The sequence below is a fragment of the Vulpes lagopus genome, chromosome 1 (genome assembly GCF_018345385.1).
Source record: "Vulpes lagopus strain Blue_001 chromosome 1, ASM1834538v1, whole genome shotgun sequence".
NCBI lineage: Eukaryota > Metazoa > Chordata > Mammalia > Carnivora > Canidae > Vulpes > Vulpes lagopus.
In genome coordinates, this window is record NC_054824.1 from 103,285,289 (window position 1) to 103,306,202 (window position 20,914).

The window sequence follows — 20,914 nt, forward strand, 5'->3', positions numbered from 1 at the left end:
TCACATGATAAGTCGACTTTGGCTTTCATATAATAGTAAAGAAAATGATTTTCTATCAAGGTAACAGTGTTTCTATCACTGCATTGCCATGTAAATATCCAACATATGGGGACTCCATCTTATGAAGGATTTATACAAAGAATTAAAAAAGTGGTAACTGGCAAAATTTTAATGTGAATAATATAAAAAAGACACATTAAGGAACCAGAGGATTGTTCAGATTTTCTCTGAATGAGAGAATCTATATTGTTTTCCTTCTCTTATCATTTAGATTGTCCACATTTGTATCTTTGATATTTGGGGTTTATAGAAAAAGAATGAATTTGTTACTTTCCCTTCCTATCCCTGGAAATCCCATATTTATTGACAAATTCCTTGTCTGAGTAAATTCTTTTTGAATTTGGGGCTGAATTATACTAACATTTTATTTTTATCCCATTTGGTATAACTGACTACAGATTTTAGATGCTGAAGCTGTATTTGGAGATTGCTACTTCTGTGTTTTAGGAACATTTATTAACTTACCCAATTACTTCTGGAAGGAACTCAGGGTGGTCAGTGGATGAGTGGTCCCCATTATGAGCCCCATGAAATAATTTTTGTGATTTAATGAATACATTTTTTAAAGACCTTATTTATTTATTCATGAGAGACACAGAGAGAGAGGCAGAGACACAGGCAGAGGGAGAAGAAGGCTCCATGCTGGGAGCCTGATGCGGGACTCGATCCTGGGACCCTGGGTCATGACCTGAGCTGAAGGCAGACGCTCAACCGCTGAGCCACCCGGGTGGCCCAATGAATACATTTTTAATAACTATGACCTAGTAAACAGTGGAGACTAGAAAGAATTTGAGGAGTCCAAGGTTCCCCAGATCCCTCAGCTTTCTCGAAAGCACATGTAAAATAGTAATGAACTAACTTCCTGTCTGCCCTACGCTGTGGGAACAAGTGCAGACCCTAGGATCCGGAGTTTCTGCCAAATCCTTATTTTTCTTTCTCTGCCAGATTTTGCAGCTATGGTTGTATTAAAAACAACAATAACAAAGAAAATTAAATGAAAAAATTATCATATGGAGGAGGCATTTCATTTAGGATTCCATAATGGTGGCCTTTCTTAAAAGAAGTGCTATGAAAACCTTATTTCTATTTTTTTTAAGATTTATTTATTTATTTGAGAGAGAGAGGGAGAGAGAGCACATGAGTGGGAGAGGCAGAAGGAGAGGGAGAGGGAATCTCAAGCAGACTCTTCACTGAGTGTTCTACCCTGAGATCATGACCTGAGTCAAAACCAAGAATTGGACACTTAACCAGATGTGCCATCCAGGCACCCCTGAAAACCTTATTTCTATCTACTTATTTCAAATAACGTCTGAGGGACTCTGAGTGGCTCAGGGATTGAGTGTCTGCCTTTGGCTCAGGGTGTGATCCTGGGTGCTGGGATTGAGTCCCACATCAGGTTCCCCACAGGGAGCCTTCTTTTAAGGCTCTTTAAGCTTCTTTAAAGAAGCAGGAACTGAGGCTGAGGAGTAGGCTGGTGGTCTTCCCTGAGTATGCTGGGGGCTAGGCCTGGGCACAGAGGCCCCTCGACCCACATGGCCTCAGATGACCCCTTGAGCTGAGTCTGGCACCACAGGAGTGCCATGTCCCCAGCCCCCTGCTGTGCAAGCACCACTATACCAGGAGAAAAACTCTAAAACACTATTTTTCATTATTGATTTTCCAATCATTTGACTAATAGTCTACATTTACATAAACATTTAAAAATGAAAAAAAAAAACTTCTGCCTGTGTCTCTGCCTCTCTCTGTGTTTATCATGAATAAGTAAATAAATAAATCTTAAAAAAAAAACCCCAAAAAATAAATAACATCTGAAAGTAAATACTGGGTATGAGAAGCCCAGACAAATGAAGATACATTTAAATGGGTTGGAAAAACCAACTAATAATAGTAACAAGAATATTTATTTCTAAATTAATCATGTAAATATATTATACATATTATGCATATATAGGCCAGCACATTAATAATTTTCTAAGCAATCTGTAGTCTGAGTTTGAATTGACCCATGGAGCAATCTGGAGAGGGAAAGAGCAATGGATTCGAATTCCAGGTCTGCATGAACCAAGTCTTCAACTGAGAACAAATATCAAATTACCTGAAATTCAATGCTTTCATTTATAAGATTTGGGAAATAACACCTGTCTCAAATTAGAATACAAATGAAATGAGACACATGGAGCTTTTGAAAATGAATACGCAATCAGGAACGCTATAGATTATAAAAATGATGAAAAAGAAGGGAAAGTGGAAGTAGAAATTCTAGGGAAAGCATTGCCTTCACTACTATGGTTTCTAATTTCCTCAGAACATATCTCCTTTTTTTCCTAGTCATCAAGACCTTAAAGTTCACCATAGTTTTCAAGAAATCTTAGAAATCTCCTTCTTAAAAAAGGTCTAACACTCTGAATTCAGTGTCTTCTACAACTTAAGCCTTAAAGGTCTTGACATCATGAACAAAGCCAAGGTAACTCAGATTACCCTAAGTAGAAAATAAAGTTTTCAGTAATTAAAAAGAATATAGTTTTTTAAGATAATAAAAAATCAAATCCCGAGTTATGAAAAAAAGTTTTAATAATTCAATTGCATTTTATTATTAAGGAAAGTCAATATTGTACAATCATAATATTTCAATCAGTAGAAGAAGCAAAATTACCCCAAATGATAATCTCATTAGCTCCTATGAGGAAGTCAATAAAAGAGAAGCTTTTCTTGAACTTCTATCCAGCTTCCTGATCCTGACTGTCCAATTAAGAAACTTGCATTGTTAATTCAAGTCAAGTGATCGATACACTTTTCAAATGTAAACCAGATAATCAACCGTAGCAGATTCTTGCATTTATTAAAACTACAATGTCAAAATATGCCAATATTTGCAGGAGTGATTAGGGGAGCTTGTTAGATCAGATTTCTTTGTAAACACGGTTCTTAATGTATTTCATTGCTGTTTGCCTCCTCGATCCATATGGGAGCAAACAGAGCTGGGTCAAGTGCATTTATGGGCAGAGAAGCAGGCCCTGCCGAAGTTTCCTGTGCTTTCCCTGAACAGAGGGCCCTGAATGCTTGGTGCTGTTACCCTGTGCCAGTGAAAGCGCGCACCCATCTGAGCAAAGCTTTAAAAATTAAATTCTGCAAGCTCTTTCCTGATGTAGAGAACGGAAAGATACCCAGACCCTGACTGCAAGTAATTCTGAGTCCAGAGGCAGGCAAGGTCGCAGGGCCACGGATTGGTGGTGGTCCTGCCACCACAGAGCATGGGCTTCATCCTGGTGCTGGTTCCACTCATGGTTGATAACTGTCAACAGTGGCAACTGAGCACATATAACAGTCACAGAGGAATATCATGCACAGATTAACTTAAAATCTATCCTGAGGGTGGGTTGGGATGACCCCTGTGAGATGTGCGACTTCAGTCTCCTTCAAGAGAACTTGCTGCAGGGAGGCTCAGTTTTCACCTCTCCAGAGTCGCTCTGCTTGTTCCAAGGCCGGGCTCCTCTAGGCCGCACCAGCCGGGGCCTCGTTGCTGGGCGTAGGCGCCAGGACTCCTCTGAGGGGCAACATCTGAGACTCCTCGTTTTATACGATGTAAAGATTCTTGTGATGGCAGGACACAACACTGACCCCGGGATGGATGAAAGGCAGAGCTCTTTGTCTCTGGCTGTTCCAAAATACAAGTGGCTGTCAAGCAGAGCCGTCCAGACGTTGCCCCCAGACAGGAGAAGAGCAAACTGGAGCTGGGATAGCACAAGCCCGGCAAATGGGGTGGGATGGCCAGATCTCCAGGATCCCCTGCACTGGCTAATTTGCATAGTCCCGTGGGCTCTGGGGCTCTATCCCCAGTTGCCTGGTGCCGGGCCCTGTGCATATTAGGGACGATGTGTAGTGTGTGCAAGTCGACATGGGAAAGCCCAACAACGGAAGTCCCGGGTGTAGACCTAGCAGCTCAGGAAGGGGCACTGATTGCCTTCTGGCCAAAGTCTCCATACCAGGCCAAACGGCCTTTAAAAAAAGCCCTATTGCACCCCCCTGGCCAGTCTTCCCTCCTTCCCTCCCTCCTTTCACATGCCTGCATGGGAGGCTGGACCATCTCTTGACATTGTACCAGTGCTTCTGTTTGATCTTTTTTTTTTTTTTTTTTAAGATTTTATTTATTTATTCACGAGAGACACAGAGAGAGAAAGGCAGAGACACAGGCAGAGGGAGAAGCAGGCTCCATGCAGGGAGACGTGGGATTCGATTCCGGGTCTCCAGAATCATGACCTGAGCTGAAGGCGACGCTAAGCCGCTAGCCATCCAGGCTGGCCGTTTGCTCTGTCTTAAACCTTTCTATCCCAATGGTAAAAATGAGATGTAGGTTTCCTGTGTACAAAAAACACACAAAGAAATGTGGTGACCACTTGGTCACCTGAAAATTTTCATAAGAGAACTCCGAGGTTCCTTAGGGTCCAATAGACGATAACCATTTCTGTTTGAGTCCAGTAATCTTTAAAGTTTTGCCGAAAGTAAACATTAAAGTTTCTTTTGCTTTGCAATATACTTAATATCTGGCAATTTTATTTACTAAAAAAAGAATAAACCAGTTTGCATGTTATTAATTAGTGACATCTCGGTTGTTCATCTGCACTCTTAAGGCATGCCATGTTTTCAAAATGCTTTAGTTATTTTGCATTAATCTATTCAGCAAACTCATTAGATAGTTTCGGTGTTTTTTTCCTTTAGTAACATGAGATAATTACAAGTGGAACTTCAGGTACACGGCAAAACAAAATATTTGATTTGCAAAGACTAGAAATCCAAGTTTTGTTTTTATTTTACTTTTAAAAAGAAGTTGCTGTTTGTTCTTACTGTTTCATTTTTCCTAATGTATTTAGATGTGGACTATACAGAGGTACCTAACATGTACCTTTTTCTGGAAACAGCTGAAGGAAAGGTTGCCTGTGTGCGTTTGTGTAGGTGCTTATGCGTATGTTATATATATTAGCAGTCATTCCTCAATGTTTGGTTATTGCTTCTACTTTTAATCCCTCTGGTCATCAGAGGCCACCTAAAGATTTTGAAATATATTGAAAGTGATTTTTAAAAAACAATGAAATCTACTAAGTGAACTAAATAAAGCCTCCCATTTACAGAAGAAATTAATCAATTAAAATTTCTCTTAATGATCTGTGTTAAAGAAGATAGTATTGAGACATAGAAAAACTCCTCATGGGTGGACACATTCTCTCAATGGAAAAGAGACAAGCTCTCTTCTCAGAGCACTTCAAGGTCATATGTCAGAAGGAACCATTGGGTCTGGTGGAGGCTGGATCCATCTGGCTGCTCTCATCAAGTATGGAGCGATAGGCGTAGGGTGGATAAGACAACAAACTTTTTCAAGGTCATAATTCTCCTAGACTCTCACCCTAAAATTCGACATTAATTTTAAGGTCGTTAGAATTTTACTAACCAACTAGGAAGAGATTATATAACTTTTCTTGCTTTCATCTTCTAGTTCTTTCAACTCAGACTAATATAAGAATAATATAAGAATTGACTGAATAAAATCTCTACAGAAAATTACTGCAGGCAAGTAGAGAGAGCCCTACACATGAAACATCTGTGAGGTAAGTCATCGTTGGAGTGGCATTACACAGTCCCTGCAGATGGTGGCTACTCAAAGGTGATGGGGCAGCTAGGTGGATGCGTGGCTAGGGTGGATTCTTACCCTTGTGCAGAAGGATGGACCTGCATAGGGTGGGCAAGTGAAGGGAGGAGGGGCCTGAAAGAGATATTGCACAGGGGAATAGCAAAGGTCACGTCCCCAGGTAATCCAGTCATGCCCCTCCATGCAAATAAGCCGGTAAACTACACTAAAGTAACCAAAAAAATCTAGGCACGCTGGTTATTCCATGATTATTTCCCAAAAACAAAAGTCACACATTTCTCTTTATAAAGCAAATGGGAATCATTTCCACTAGTGTTACTAAAATCAGGTTGAATTTCACTAAAAATGATCAAATTGTAGAAAAATGCTAAACCATGTCTCTATATCTTTTATAGAATTCCCCCCTCCCCTCACTTACATAGGTACAGTTTAATGGGGAGATTTCTATGCCTGGCTTTGGATAGCCTTTAAATCCTTTATCAAAGTGAGACATTTCACATATATTTCTTTCATCAGTTGCCTGATCTTTGTCCTTCAAGTCTTATGGACTTTCCAATCTGCTTAAATTTGTTTCCCCCCAAAGGAAGTCATTTATACCAAAAGGTTAAAAAAATGCTCACAAATCAAGCCAGAGTCCTGTTTAATATGCTGCTATAAGATGTTGAGCTATGCAAGGACTAGCAGACAATAAATGCTCCCCTTACAAACATTATTCAAGGCATTGCTAATGAGTTCACCTCTCTTATCTTTCAGAGGCAGCTCTATTAGCGGTGTTGTAATACCAAAGATAATTAGTGCAGGCTTGTCAGCTTGATTTTTGCTAACATTATGGCCTTTATTTTGTACTATATTTTTAAGGATCCCTCAGGGAGACGGAGGAGCACTGTGTTGGCCAAGCAGGAGCTGTTCATCCTGACCTAACAAAAGCGCAGTTTAATTAAGAAGCCTTCTGCCATTTATTGTGTGCTCTAGACTACCATGTTGATGTTGGTCTAGAAACGTTAAGATTTGTCAGATTCGATTTCTCCGTTCTCATTTCCTACCAGAGAAAATGTGATACCAGGCATAGATCCAATTTTCCTTTTCTATTAGCATTTATATTGACAGAACTAATGATTTTATTATCATCTTTGGCTTGTTGCTAAATAGCAGACATCATATCCCTCCTTGCGGATGGCTATATACATATTGTAAACCCATTGTCCCTGGAGGGATTATTACTCATTCTATTAGGTTTTATTTTAAGGTAGCCAAATTAAGTGGTAGGAAAAGAAGTCACAGGAGCACTGGAGAAAAAAGAGAGTATTCCCAAAAAAGAAGAAAAATTAATATTTTTTCTATATGAATAACGTATCCAAATGGAAAGCTGGCAAAAATTCGGTTAAGAATCTCCCAGGGGGTTGAACCTACTGCTTGCGATCTCTGATACTGCTCTGGAAATGAAATATTTGAAAAAGTGTAGATCCTATACATTTTTACTACCCAAGAAATATTTTAGTGGGACAATGAAGCCCCATTGGATTTGAAACAAAGTTAATAATATCAAGAGCTAGTATGCTTTGCATGTGTTTCTGACTTTTGGGACTAAAATTCCCCCTAATCTTCACCCCGATTTAGCTCTAGTTTACGTATTAATTTATTGCCCAAATATTCAGGTTGAAGTGGGCTTTAAGTCCCTATTCATGAATAACTTATTCACTATTTAAGTGCAAATGAATTAGTTTTACGATTTTACGAGAGAAAAAAAAAAAAGCCAAGATGTGACACACTCCTGTTTAATGTATTCCTTTCCTTTGCAGGTCGCTACCATGAGCCTTTTCCTGGTACTCTCCTTAACATTTAAAAGCGGCATCAATGGTCTTAAAGTTTGCAATAGTCATATATTAGAGATTTTTACATCAAGATAAAGCCAGGAAATTTTATCATAGAATTTTATTTTCCTTTTTATCTAACTCATTGACAAGTATATTTAAATATATTTCTCCACCTTTTGCAGGTAATGCAAAATAAAAAAAGAGGGACTAGCTGCTTTCCTTGTGCTCCATCAGTGCAAGAATAATCATATTCCTGCCACAAGTTAAGCGAAATGGGGATATATTCATGGAATGTAATTAAGTATATTTAGTATCCAAATACTGTCTATATGCAAATATCATGTCAACATTTTCTAAATTATATTCGCCCTTTGAGACATGTATGACTAACATTATGGTTTCAGTGTGGTGAACCAAATCAGTCACTCCAGAGATTTTTAAATTAATTTCTAGAAGCATTGAAAAAGAGAGTCCCTCTATCACTGCTCATATCCATAGCTTGCAATTTAAAATCAAAATAATAGAATGTAGTAGGCAGAAATAAACATAACATGAAAGAGGTTAACTAGGGAGGAAGGGGGATAGAGGGGGAGAGAGAGAGTTTATTGTACATCTGGCCCACTTCAGCCAAAAGAAAAACAGTAATTTAAATATTATATATTGGATAAACTATGCCTGACTCAAGGAACCCAAATGTTCCAAATTGCTCTTTGCGTACAGAGGTTGCAGGTTAAGGACTCATGACTAGGATTCCCAAGATTCAGACTAGTTCAGGTTCTTCTTCAATATATCAGCTATTCTGAAAAGAAATGCGCAACGTCATAGGAAGACTTGAATTTCAGCACAGCTCACCTGTGCACCTTGAGCCTCTTTGGAACCCATTTTTCTTACCTATACAGCAGTAAAAAGAACACATGCACAACCAGACACGAAATTATAGTATAAAGTACCATGTGCTTCACAAATGTGTTGGGGGAATAGTGTCATTGTATTAAATAAATAGGCATAGATACCTTTGTCACGTGTAAGGCATTATATCTTTACAACCCACTGGCCAAACGGTTATAGCCCAGGGAGCAGAGAGGAAAGGTTAGGGGGTGAAAACACGGTACTGATTTAGCTTTTGACTGTAGCCAAGAGCGCTGCGTCTTGGAGAACACGTCCACTCGCTTAGAATGTTTTGCTGACTGGTCATTGAGTTTAGAGGGTCATGTCTTTTTAGGCACTGTGTAAGTCGGTGAGGATAGGGTTATCAGCATGCAGAAAATTACAGAATGAAAAAGTAATACTGTCAATTCCAGCAGAACTTTTAATTAGGTCAGAATTGCTGAGTGGAGCTAATGGGAATCCTGGCTCTAGCATCCGGTTACGGGAGAGGAGAGGGGACCATTTGGAGGGTTCATCGTGTATTCAGGCAGTGGCCCCAAAGTCACTTGCGAGGGAAATTAATCTTGTTTGTGGAAATCAAGAGGACATACCGTGGACTGGGGTGAGAAGGCCTCTACCCGGACTTCAAGTCTCCATGCACAGGACTCCAGGAAAGTGTCCAGATGTGATTGCCCCTGTTAACCTTACAAATAAAACTGCCTTTCGGTTATTTTACTAGCAAAAATGAGCTTCCTTGGGAGTAGCCGAGAATGGCAACTCAGGACAAGCAAGCTACCACAAAACCACGGGCAAGTCCTGAGAACAGAGGAAAGGAACACGCTCTGTTACAGAGCAAAGCAGAGAGTGTGGAGAGCTGTTAGGAGCACAACAGCCACTTGGAACCCACTACAAGTTTGAAGTAGACTGGCCTTCCATGGGTTGTGACAGTCTCTTGTCTGCTGGGGTACTGCTGGGGGAGGAGAGGAGCCTTTCTTTCTCCCACTAAGGTAGTAAAACGGTAGCTAAATGAGGTGCTATCAATTAGCAAGCTACTCCTCTTCCTATTGGATGATCAAGAATGATAGGGTGTGAGAGTTCCCCCCACTGGCTTCCTGACTCCATTTTAAATAAGAGCTCCTTTATTAATTTTCACACCTCTTCTCTAGTTACTGTTTCCTACTGCAAGAAGGGAGAGGAGGCCCTCCGGCCTATATTAATTCCCAATTTTTCCTCCAAGTATCATGGCCTTCCCTCACTGGTTGTCTTCAGATTACTGGGAATAATACCAGCATGTCTCCATCCTGATCACCTGAGCGGCTATGCGAAGCCTACACTCCCGAACCATCCTCCTCTTCTGTGACTTCTCTCCACTGGTGACTCAAAGTCATGGAAGGTTGCACATTTCCAGTTCTCTTTCAGCCACCCTCCAACTTCTGAAAGCCCTCCAAGTCTTCAAGAACACACAGAGCATTACTAGAAAAAGAAGATCCCCTGTATCTTCAAGCTTTCTCTGAACATATCCCTTAATTGCAGAAGTACAAATCTCCTTTGAGAACATTTCCCTTAATTTCTACCAGAAATTCAAATCTTTGAGAACCTGGCTACCTCCATGGTGCTATTTCATACCACTGAGCCCAAAAGAGCAGCAGGTATCCCCGTTGGTATAAACTGCTATTTTCTACACCATTTTCCCTTCCTCTTCCCCAGTATCCAATGACTTTTAATTTCATGCACCAGACAATAGTCTCTATCTCCTTCATTGCTGTAACTGTGTAGCTACTGTTAGGTCATGACCTCCCACGTCCACTCCAACTACATCCGTATTTTGGAAGCTTTTGTTTCTGATTTCCTGTCACTCTAAAACCACATCTTGGAGATTTCAGCTCACAGGGTCAACACTTCCAAAGCAAGGGCCTCTCCAGTCCTTGAAGTCCTGACAATTATTACATCTAGTCCATCCACTCTTCCACTCCCTGCTTCCTCTTCTCTTCTCAAAATCCAACACCTCTTTTCTTTCTGTCTCGTGCCTCACTCTTGCCTGATGACCATATTTCTTATTTTTGTGGGAAAATTCTAAATCAGAAGAGGTGTTTTAAAATCTCCAGCTGTCTTTCTGCCCATCTACTACAACATGAATTCACAGTCTTTCTAACCTCCCTGTATGATAGACGAAGCTTTTGTCTTTTCTTAAGGCCAATGGCTTCACTTCTCTGAAAGTGGCTGAGAAATGCTACCCTCTGTCTTCTGCATCAACAATATTTCCTCCCACTGCAAATTTGTTCATGGTGTCATGCATCTATCTAGACTTTTCCTCCGACCTTAAAAATACACTCTCTTAGTCTTCACTTACTTTAGTGTATACCAACTTCCCCATTTATCCAATTATTTTTACAGCAAAATTCTTGAAAAGGTAACACATGGGTGACTCAGTGGTTTAGCCTTTGGCTCAGGGCATGATCCCAAAGTCCTGGGAGCAAGTCTCATATTGGGCTTCCTGCATGGAGCTTGCTTTTCCCTCTGATGTCTCTGCCTCTGTGTGTGTGTGTGTGTGTCTCTCATGAATAAATAAATAAAATCTTAAAAAAAAATTCTCGAAATGTTTTCTTTATGAAATGGCTTCAATACCTCTATTTTCAATGTTTTGCTGTATCTTTTTAAGATCCATCCATGTTTCCTTTTTATTGCTGAATGGCACGCTGTTGATTAGATATACTGCAATTTGTTTATTGATTTTCTTCAGGATGGACATTTGGGTTGTTTCTAGGACCAGCTATTGCAAATAGTTGCTATAAACATTTCTGTATAAGTCTTTTCATGAATCTTGGATAAATGAGTGAAATAAATGGCTCATAGGATTGGTATATGTCTAACTTAAAAAAAAAGATTTATTGATTTATTTATTTATTTATTTATTTATTTATTTATTTATTTATTTATGAAAGAGAGATTGAGGTTAGGGGAAGGCAAGGAAAGGGAGAGAGAAATTCTAAAGACTCCATGCTGAGCATGGAGCCTGATGGGGGGGGGGGGGGGCTCGATCTCATGACCCTGAGGTCGCAACCTGAGCTGCAACCAAGAGTCGGACACTTAACCTAATTGCACCATCCTGGCACCACAATGTCTAGCTTTTTAAGAAAACACCGAATAGATTTCTAAAGTGGTTGTACCATTTTACATTGACCAGCAGTTTTTGAGATTTCTAGTTGCTCCTCATCCTCACAGAGACTTGATTTTTCCGTGTTTATAATTTTAGATAATTATAAGTGGGTACAGAGTGGCATCTCATTGTGGTTTTTGCATGCATTTCCTTAATGAGCAATGAATTGAAAATTATTTGTGTGCTTATTTGCAATCCATTCATCTTCTTTGGTGAAATATATGTTCTTATATTTTGTTCACTTTCAACTTTCAATTAGATTATTTTCTTATTTTTAATTTTGATAGTTCTTTATGTATTCTGGATACATGCCCAAGTATGTTATTTGCAAATATATGCCCGAGTCTGTAGCCTGTATTTTTATTCTCTTGATAGTGTCTTTTGAAAAGCAGAAGTTCTTGATTTTCATGAACTCCAATTTATTACTTTTTTCTTTTTATGGATTATACTAAGAAAGTATAACTAAGAAAGCCTTGCCTAACCCAAAATCACAAAGATGTTCTCCTAGAAGTTTTGCAGTTTCACATTTTATATTTAAGTTTATGATATATTTTGAATTACGTTTGGTGAAGGGAAGTATAGATATAAGGGCTTATTTTGTGTTTGTTTTTTGGTGCTTAAAACTTTTATTTTTTTCCTTAATTGTTTGATAGAATTCAACAGGGAAGCCATCTGAGCCTGAACATAACTTTGTGGAAAGGTTTTTAAACTATAAATTCAGTTGTATTATATCTATATAGGGCTATTAAAATAATATTTCCTCTTAAATGAGCTTTTGTAGTGTTTGCCCTTCAGGGAACTTATTCATTTCATCAATGTTATAGAATTTGATGGTATCAAGTTGTTAATGATGATCTCCTCTACTTTAAATATCTATAGAATAAGTCATTATGTCACTCCTCTCATTTCTAAAATTGAAAATTGATGTCTATTTCTTTCTTTTGATTAGCCTGGCCATGGATTTATCAGTTTCATAGAGCATTACAAAGAATCACCTTTTGATTCAGTCATTTTGTCTGTTTTTTCCTAATTTCTATTTCATTGATTTCCATGTTAATATCTTATATTTCCTTCTTTCCTATCTTACACTTCGCTTCATATTTGAAGCTTACTTTGAGCTTCTTGTACTTTTCTTATTTTATTTTTAAAATTTTCCTCAGTTTCTGTTGTATCCAACAAATTCTTATGTACTATGTTTTCATTTTCTTTCAGCTCAAAGCTATTTTTAACTTTATTTTGATTGTTCAACGCATGGCTTGTTAGAGTGTGTTATTTAATTTCAAAGTATTTGTAGCTTTTCCAGAAAGCTTCCTGTTATTGGTTTCTATTTTAGTTCTCCAGTAAAAATGCTTTATATGAAGAAATACTTTGTATGATTGAAGCCTTTGGATCTACTGACACTTGTTGTATGACACATAATATAGCCTTTCCTGGTATGAGTTCCGTGCACACTTAACATAATGTATGTTCTGCTATTGTACGAAGTGGTTCATTAATGTCACTTAGGTCAAGTGTTCAAGGCTTCTGTATCCTTAAAGAATTTGCCTTTAAATGTTTTTTAAATTACTGAAAGAAGGGTGTTCAAATCTCCCTACTGTCTTTGAAACTTTGTTTATGTCTCCTTGTTTTTCTAATAGTATTTTGATGTCTTGTTTCACATGTATAAGCATTCGGGAATATTGTGTCTTCCGTGTCATTATGAATTGAAACTGTTTATTCTTGGTGATAGTTTGTTTTGAACAGTGACTTGGAGCTATTAATTTGGTTACTCCAACCTTCTCTTGATTTAGTGTTCATATGATAGGTATTTTGCTTTTAGCTCATTTGTATTTTCATGGTTAAAGTGAGTTTCTTATAAGAAGAATTTAGGTAAGTCTTGCTTTTTTATCTAATCTGACAACCTCTGACTCTTAGTAGAGGTAGTTGAACAATTTCTGTCAAATGTGATGATTAAATGGCTGGATTTAAATCCTCCATTTTGCTGTTTGTGTTTTATTTGTCCCGTTTTTTTTCTCTGTTCTCTAGTTCCTCTTTTTCTCTTTTCCTTTCTATGAATTAATGTTTTATGATACTGCTTTTTTTCTCTTTCCTTGGTTTATTTTTCTTAACTTTCTGTTGTGTGTGTGTGTGTGTGTGTGTGTGTGTTTTGTTTTGTTTTATTTTGTTTTGTTTTTTTTGATAGTCGCAGAGAGAGAGAGAGAGAGGCAGAGACACAGGCAGAGGGAGAAGCAGGCTCCATGCACCGGGAGCCCGATGTGAGACTTGATCCCAGGTTTCCAGGATCGCGCCCTGGGCCAAAGGCAGGCGCCAAACCGCTGCACCACCCAGGGATCCCTGTTGTGTTATTTTGGTGGTCACTTTAGGGTTTATGGGATATATCTTTTTCATAGTTCACCTTTAAGCAATATACCATTACTTCACTTAAAAGTATAAGCTTGGATTTTTACTGGTGATAAATCTCTTATCATCTCTATCTTTATTCTTCTTAATGTAATGTACTTTTTTTCTGATTGCTTTTAAGACTTTCTTTTGTCACTAGTGCGCATAATTTGACTATCGTGTGTCTTGGTGAAGTTTTCTTCATATTTGTTATGCTTGAGTTCATTGAACTTCTTGGATATATGATTCATAGTGTATATCAAATTTGGAAATTTTTCTCCAAATAATTTTACTTGTCCTCTTCTCTCTTCCTGGGACTCCAGTTACATGAATAGTAGGCCATATGAAGTTGGCCAGAGTTCACGTATACTGTACATATTTGTTTTTTTTCCCCTCCCTATGCTTCATTTTGTAAGTTTATATTGTCATTTCTTTAAGTTTACTTATCTTTTTTCTTCTCTGGTATTTTCCATTTCAGAAATTATCATTTTTGCCTTTAGAAGTTCTACTATTTTTTCAAGCCTCCCATACCTTTTATTAATACATTCAATCTTTTTTTTTTCTCCCTTCTTGAACATGTGTGATATTATTATAAGTATTTAAGTATCCTTACCTATAAATTCTAATTGTTATTTCATTTCTGGATACTTTTGACTTATTGCTTACCCTTTTCATTATGATTCATATTTTCCTGTTTTTACCTGTCTTGTGGGTTTTGATTTGTATGTGAGACAGCATATAATTTACCTTCTTAGATGCTGGGTATTTTGTATTCATAAAAATATTTTTGAAGACTGAGACTGAGACTTGGAAAAAGTTTGCTCTTCTTGAGTGCTATTTTTATGTTTTGCTAGATATGACAGAGAAGTATAGAAGTATTTGGTCTATATCTAAATTTGCCCTATTATGTAGGCAAATCTTGATAATGCCCCTAATAATATCTACCCCTCTTTTTTATGAGAATAAGAATTATTCTTAATTTTTTGTTTCCTGGGAGCCATTTTCTTTAATTTTTTTAGATTAGAATCTTTGGCCTTGAGTTGTTTTCCCACATGCATATGCTGATTAGTATTCAACTGAATATACAAATGATTTCCAGAATTCATACCCTGTGAAGCTTTCTTGTCTTTGGTATTATTTCCTGTGTACTCCATTCACCTTGGCTTCCACACAGACCTCCAATTCTTTCTCCTCAATTCAGGGGACAGCAGACTCTGCTCAGGTTCCCATTTCCCATACCACCCCCTTGTAACTTTCTTCAGTCAGTAAAATAGCAAAGAAATCATTTTTGTTTTCTGTCTCTCAAAGATTAATGTCCTTTATCGACCTCTATGAAATGTCCCAAGACCCATTTTTTCATGTACTTTATCCACTTTTTAAATCATGTTATTTGGGAGGGTAAATTCATTTCCTATTACTCCATTCTGAACAGAAGGGGAAGTACTTCTCATTGTGTATCTTTTAAACCTACTCTAGGTAGGTTTTTCTCTCTACCACTTTAGTAAATGCACTAAAGTCACCAATGACCTTCATGCTAATGAGTATAATGATCAAGTTTTCCAGACTTGATCTTTGTCTTGAATGTTTAGAAGATATCTTGAACTTAAGTTATTCAGAAATTATCCCTTATTTTTCTTTCCCTCTACTACTACTATCCAGGATTTTCCATCATATTTTTATGGATTCTTATGTTTTCTTTGATCCATTTTGAATTAATTTTGTATATAGTATATGGTAAGGATTTAACTTTGTTCTGTAGTATTCCCTGTCTTCTTGTTATCCATAAATTTGCCTTAATCTCTTGGTCTATGTACCTTTTATTGCCTGTCTCCCATTACCAGAAGTTTAACTCTGTGAGGATGGAATTTGTTTTGTTTTTTGTTTTGTTTTATTTTGTGTACTTACTGTTATAGTCCTACTTTTGGTCATGTGGCAGGCATTTGTTAAATATTTATTAAATACATTATATTAAGCCAAATGCTTAATGAAATAAGTTTGTATGGATTATAAAGCTAATGTATAACTTGTGCTGTTAAACCTTTCTTTATCACACTTACCCCAATAAAGATAGGGAAACCACACAACAATTTGAGCAGACAATGTTTAATATAGAGAATAATCAACTATAACAGAGGATTGGAGAAATAACATATTGAGTAGTAAGAAATAAAGAGAATTATAATTAATATGAAATATCAGATGTAAGAAGCATCCCCTAGCCCTAGGGCTAAAGTAATACATCCAAGAAGGAGATTACTAGACATTAGACCTAGACCTTATTGGAGAGGGTAGTACTTTGCTTTGTTGAATAGCACAGAAGTCTCAATAGTACCCCAAGGCAGAACTTGCCAGAAGTCTACCCTGAGTTTGCTGGGGGAAAGCTGTTTGCAGGAGGTGCTTCACCAGGATAGTCTGCAACAAAATTGCCTGAGAGACATGCAGCCATGGGATGATGGCTGCTGTGTGCTGCTGTTCACCATGTACAGCAGGACCTGGGCACTGGAAGCTCATGTTGCAGCTCTGCATGCTGCAGGATCTTGCTAATTGAGTACACTGGAGCCAGGAAGCAAACATCTTTCCCTCTCTCAATATCTTTCCACATTCAGTGCTCACTGGTAAAGAGAAAAAATATATTTAAAAGGTCCATATCCATATTGACAGAGACATCTAACAGGTTGAATTTGGAATCAGGAGGCAAAAAATTGTAAGTGGCATACTTTCTGTGCAAATTAGTATATGAAATATTTTTATTTGTGGACTAAAACTGGGATCCAGAATATAAGGCAAGAGATTTTGTGATTTTATGACTTTGTGATTTTACTTTTACAAGATATAACGACAAAGAGCCAAGGTAATCATCTGATTAATATTTGGAAGGAAATTCAAAAGAGGGAACAACTGAGGACTTTCTTTACCTATGTGGCTCTATTAATCTAGAGAGTTAATTTGTTCAATCAGGGGGTCCTAAAACAGATTGTGAGTTTCTACTGTTTTTGTTTTCTCTTCAAATATCTTATTTTGATTCATTTTCCCTAAGTGACCAGAAGATCTTACAGATAACTAAATTTTGACCCAAGTTTCTAAATTTGTGAGTTTTATTCTTCAAAGTATATGTGTTAATTCTTGAGCTTCCCCCCATATTATGCTTTATATATAAAGAAATATACAGTATATATGCTTTATTTAAAATTAATGGACCAATTTAAAAATAGTTTTGGGTTCACAGCAAAATCAATTAGGAAGTATGGAGAGTTCCCACATATCCCCTCCCCCGACACATACAGCCTTCCTCACCATCAACATCCTGAGCTAGTGTGGGCATATTTGTTACAACCTGATAAACCAACACTGACCCATTGTCAAACAGAGTCTGCAGTTTACCTTGGATTCACTCCTGTGTTGTACATTCTATGGGCTTTGACAAATGTAATGACGTGTACCCATCGTTGTGCTATCATAAAGAATAGTTTCACTGTCATAAAAATCCCTTGTGCCTTTGTGTTTCACTTATTTATCCCTCCTATCACTAAACCCCCCAACCCCTGGCAACCATTGATCTTTTTACTGCCTTCATTGTTTTGCTTTTTCCAGTGTCAAATAGCTGAAATCATACCGTATGCAGACATTAGGATTGGCTTCCTTCCATAGTAATATTCATTTAAGTTTCCTCCATGTTTTTCTATGGCTTGATAGCTCATTTCTTTTTAACTCCGGGGTATCAGCCCATTGTATCGATGCACCAGAGTTTATTTATCCATTCATTTATTGAAGAATATTTTGAGTGCTTCTGAATATTGGCAGTTATAAATAAAGTTACTACAAACATCCTGTGCAGGTTTTTGTGTTTTGTGTGAACCTATGTTTTTAACTAATTTGGTAAATATCAAGGAGCACAATTGCTGGATGATATGTTAAAAGTGTGTCTGGTTTTGTGAGAAATTGCCAAACTGTCTTCCAAAATGGCTTTACTATTTTGCATGCAATGAGTGAGACTTCCTGTTACTCAATATTCTTGTCGGCATTAGGTGTTGTGAGTGTTTTGGATTTAAGTCATTCTGACAGGTATAGAGTGGATATGTATGTTTTTAATCGAGCAACTGTTTCTATTTCTTTATAAGCTTATTAATTTACTACCTTTTGTAGTTACAGACAGAAAGATAAATAATATTAAAAAGTACTTAAGTTTCTTTTAGGGAGCAAAATGAAAATGCTCTTTTGCTTTCAAGTTTATATGGGCAACTATCGTACAACATTTTCATATTTAGCATTTGTTTGGAAGTTCCAGGGCAATACCATTGATAAGAACAACAAGACAGTCTGATACTTATAAGGTAACAAATAAAATTTGTACTATTTTTCACTCTGTTTTGAGATTATCCTTGTGGGATTTGTGAAATGCAGAGAATTGATGACTTTCACTTTGTTATTTGTTAGTGACATGAGTCTTCAAATGATCTCACACACCAAAGAGAAGAATGAGATATCCAGGGAACTTTAGCCAGCTTTGGATTGCTGATGGCAATTTCAAAGTTCTCACTTTTTCCTAATGCAGATATAAGTTGAGGCCTCTTTTGCTTGAGCTACCATCTGAATAGTGATGTATTATTGCACACATTATAACAGTCTTTGACTACTTGTGGTCATAGTTTGTAATATCATAATTTGTTAATATTCAGGACTGAATTGAAGACATCAATAATATCAGGTAACAGAATGACTTCTAGAAAGTGATCCACAGCTTCTTGAAGCTTTGTACCTTCTTAGCCTGAAAATTAAAATCTTTCTGTGTAGAAAATATCATCATGCTACCAGGATGACAGTTGCATGTATTGGAAAAGATATTCATTTTGTAGTTGAATCCATTTAGGTTCAATTCCGGGTTGAGTTCTTACTGGCTAAATGACTTTAGATGAGTTATTTGAACTCTATGGCCCTTCTTTTCCTCATATGATAAATGGGTTGTTAATTCTTCATTACTATTTAATTGTAAGCATTGGCTCAGTGAAAATAAAGCCCTTTGGTATAATTAATACTGCTAAACGTTCAACAAATTATAGCAACTTTTTGTTACAGACTTTATAAAGCTAAAATAATATTAGATTACCTGGGATTTGTGCACTATGATTAAACAGATACACAGATAAAGTCATTGTCCTTTGTAGTGTGCCCATTATCTGATAGTCATTAATTATCTAAAATCACCAGGAAGGATAATGTAATTATTATAAGAAAAATAATAAGGCTAAATTAATTGAATTATTAAATATAAAAAGATTAAAATATAAAAATAACTAGAAATAAAATGCATTAGCTAAGACACCAGTAATAATGGCACAATAGAATTCTAATATAGAAAGAAATAAAGAATAAAATAAAAATTAATACAATAGAAAATGAAAACATAGCGATGCCTGGGTGGCTTAGCAGTTGAGTATCTGCCTTTGGCTCAAGGCATGACCCCAGGATCCAGGATCAAGTCCTACATCAGGCTCCCTGCAGGAAGCCTGCTTCTCCCTCTGCCTGTGTCTCTGCCTCTGTGTCTCTGTGTCTCTCATCAATAAATAAATAAAATCTTTAAAAAAAAAGAAAATGAAAATATAATCCTCAAGGCCCTAAAAGAAACGGCTAAAATATTAAAATAATGTTAACTGGCAATGAATAGCTTTTAAATAAGCATGAGAAAAATCAATTCTAATATGCTAGGCTTGAGATGGAGGTTATAAGGTAGGGAAAGTAGTATAGTAAAATGATTAAAAGCCTGGATTTGATGACAGAAAGATCTGAGGTTGTATCTGGGTATTTCTGTTTTTGAACAATGTACCCTTAAATTATTTATACACTTATTGAAACAGTTATGTCTGTTTCCTTCTTTATAATATGCCAAAAATTATTACCTATCTCACAGATACATTATAAAAATAAAATGTATTTAAAGATCTCAGCATGGTATCTGATATATTATGATGATGCAAAATCATTTAATGGTAGTATTATTGTTGTTATTTCCTGTTTCAAATGTTAAACAAGTGTAATCTAGCCTGTGTGAGTCTAGCAGTGATTAATATCATTTCTCAGTTTCAGATGATGCTAAAACAGCTGAAAATACTAAAATTGTAGGATATGAAAATTTCAAGAAATTGGACTTCTAAGCAAGTTTCATGAGAGGCAAAACTGTACTCTGAATCGCACTGGCAAACTTTCTTAGGGCTAATTTGATTCCCTAGCATTTATTCCCAAAAGGAAATGAGGGCAAGGCAAATCATCACAAACACAATGCGCCTTACACCATAGGCCAAGCCCCAGTCAATCATGTTCAGTAACTACTCATTCCTTCTTGTTGAATAGTACGTAGAAGACGCTGGGCTTGTTGGGTGGTAATGAGGGATGAACTTGGAAAAACTCAGGAGCCAGTCGATAGAAGGGCTTGGTCTTGATAAATGTGCATAGAAAGATTCTATTTCTTAACCAGATGTATGTTGCATATGGAAATAGTTATGTCTCTCCAAGAGGGGTTCGTGTTCAACACTCTATTGTGTAACATTAGAAAAGAAATTTTTTTCCATATGAATGTTGAGATGATGCAAATCAATTACAGTGTTTCTGCAGTCAATACAGAATATGTCCCATTTTAGACATGCTTAAGAATGACCTAAAGTATTGACCTAACTTTTGTTCTACATTTATTTGAATAACCACATAGGCAAAAGTAAAGGACTAAATAGCAGTATTGGCAAAACTTTCAGCATTTGTTTGCCAAACAGTGCCATCTTTCATGTCACATTACTACTTACTGGAGTTATACCAAAAAAATGGACTTACAGATGGAAAACTAAGAACGTAACAACAAATTTAGGGTTTAGGAGCCAGTCAGTGATATCTAAGTAGCAAGAATATTAAAAAAATTAAATCTTTCCGAGATCATGTCTGTAATTGCAGAAATCAAACTTTTCCTTTTTACATCTACAGAACTCTTTTATGGTGATAATATATAGTTAT